Source organism: Penaeus monodon, chromosome 18 (genome assembly GCF_015228065.2).
Source record: "Penaeus monodon isolate SGIC_2016 chromosome 18, NSTDA_Pmon_1, whole genome shotgun sequence".
Lineage (NCBI taxonomy): Eukaryota > Metazoa > Arthropoda > Malacostraca > Decapoda > Penaeidae > Penaeus > Penaeus monodon.
Window position 1 is genome coordinate 19,964,728 of NC_051403.1, and position 2,500 is coordinate 19,967,227.

The window sequence follows — 2,500 nt, forward strand, 5'->3', positions numbered from 1 at the left end:
TCGCGTTTGCATTTATAATGGCGCAATTACCGTGACAACAAGCGCGATAGCAGTACTTAGGCCGGTAATTCAAGGCAGATGAAACCAACACCAATGGTAATAATCATAGCTTCCGACGATGCTATCTTTCGGCGAACCTTTAATGACTGCAATTTTCCCCGAGAGCTAATTTCCGACCTCGATTCGAAGCTGACTCCCAAAGCCACCGGCGTCTCTCTCGCTGATCACCCTCGCGAAACGAAACCGGGTGTGCGACTGGGTTTCCGCAACGGTTGTCGCAAGTGCCTGGGTGCGGCCGCCAAGGAAATGATACGAAAAAGTCTCTAGTCAATACCAACTCCTGGATGGAAAGCGATAAATTCGGCGTAAGGATCGGTCGGGCAAGCAGGCAAGCAGAAGCACGCAGCGTGGCGCCTCTTCCAGCCTCTGTTGCGCCAAGGGTGACGGGCGTGCGGGATGTATTAAAACAATGGAGGAACAGACACTGCTGCTCTCTCTCTCTCTCTCTCTCTCTCTCTCTCTCTCTCTCTCTCTCTCTCTCTCTCTCTCTCTCTCTCTCTCTCTCTCTCTCTCTCTCTCTCTCTCTCTCTCATGCCTTCCCCTCGATCGACACAATACGTGATATATCATTCAACAATGTAATGAGACTTTCCTTTTCTTGTAACGACGATTTCCAAGGCTGTTGTCAGAATTCAGACGATACAAAAGCGAAAAGCTTGTTTGCATCAGACTCATGCTCTGTAGGTCCTGTAACCTTGCCGTTTCAATAACAAAGTCACCAGTCATAACAGAGCAAGGAGGGACTGCCTGCTTGCTTGGCAGTCGGGGCGGGTGAGAAGATAATGTAGAATTCGCTCGCTGCTCCTCCATATAGTGAGGGCGGAATAGGGTGTAGGGGACGAGGTGGGCGGGGGAAGGGAAAGAAGGGGGGGGGCGTGCAGCTTGCATGTAAATCACATCAACCGTTGTGCAATTTGTCGGCACGTAAGGTAGAGCGAGGGTGGGTTGGCAGGCCACAGTCCCAAGACATGATACCACGGTGTGTGCACTTAAGCCACCCTGACTAACCCCACTAGTAGTGCCTTCATATCAAACCGCGCTCGGCTCCGCTTATTGCGACGAGTGCGGACGGTGCTGCAGACGCGGGAGGTACGCCGTTCCCGACCGACACGGGTGCATGTCGCCGTCGTCGTCGAGGCATGGCGTACGTGCCGTATAATTGCACCACAGGATTTTCGAATGGGGACGATCTGTTTATCGCAAGTGTTTTACCCCTCCGAACGAGACAGTGCGCGTATACTCTTTCTGATAAACAACTTTTCAGTGGAGTTCGTGCCTTTTCGTATGCGTTCGGTCACCCCGACGCCCGTTATCGCCGCTGCTCTGTCGGCTCTCTCTTATCAATACGAGTATCCATTTCACAATCCGGGAAAGATGGAAGGCATTTCGCCTGCGATAAGCGATTCTGCATCGGTCCTTCGCCGTCAGACATGCACAGATGATAAGACGAACTTAAATTAACAAAAGTAAAAAAACACACTCGCTGGCGAAACAGCCTCGACTGAGCGCTTACCAGCATACGTGCTTAGCTTGATGAGTAACTGATTTGTCTAAATTCGCTCTGCACAGAGACACGTCGCCCTTGGCCCCTGCTCTTCGCGACGAGACGCCCGCATACGTCCTTCAGGAATGCAGAATGTGGAAGGACCTAAAGCACTATGCGGCGTTCCTAGCAAAAACAGAGAAACAAAAAATTAATAAATTCCTCGGAGTTGCGGCATTCCCTGGCCGGGCCGACTCAAGGTCAGACTCTCGTCCCCAGCCGCTCTGCCCTTCGCCGTGGCCAGGCTCGTCCCCAGCTCCTCTCACGCTTGTAATGCAGATAAGACTTCGAAATGCATCTGAACTTTGAAATTCGACTACCGACGTAACTACGGCAGGATTCGGACGCCGAACTACGCCAGAGGCACGGAAAAAGGCCAAACCGTAAAGATCGAGGCGAGAAACAGAGGCAGAAGCGGAATTAATGCGCCTTCTAGAAACATGTCCCGATCACAGGGCATCGACTGGGTTGACTGCACCGCCGGTCGGCCTGAAATCGCCAATGATTTTTCTCGAATCATTTACATCCTTGTTCGAAAATAACGCTCAAGTCCTCCTCGAGCTCTCAGATAAGTCCACTGCTCAAAAAGTCACCGGCTGGCACCCCCTTGCGGCCCACCAGTTTGATTGGTCGGCGATAATGGTTGATATACCTACGCTAATATGTTGACAATACCTGTAATTACAGGTGATTGGTGTTAATCAGCTGAACCCCGAGGCTCGACGCTAGGACTCTCTCATCCTCGACCACACCTAGGTACGAAATCCCTATTAATCTTAGTACACTTACCAACCTTATTCTCGTCAATACAATGTGACAGGTCTTTTCTTCAAAATCATTATTATTACCTGGCCGTCTTGTAACGTACCCCCCACACACACAACACACTCTCTAAGC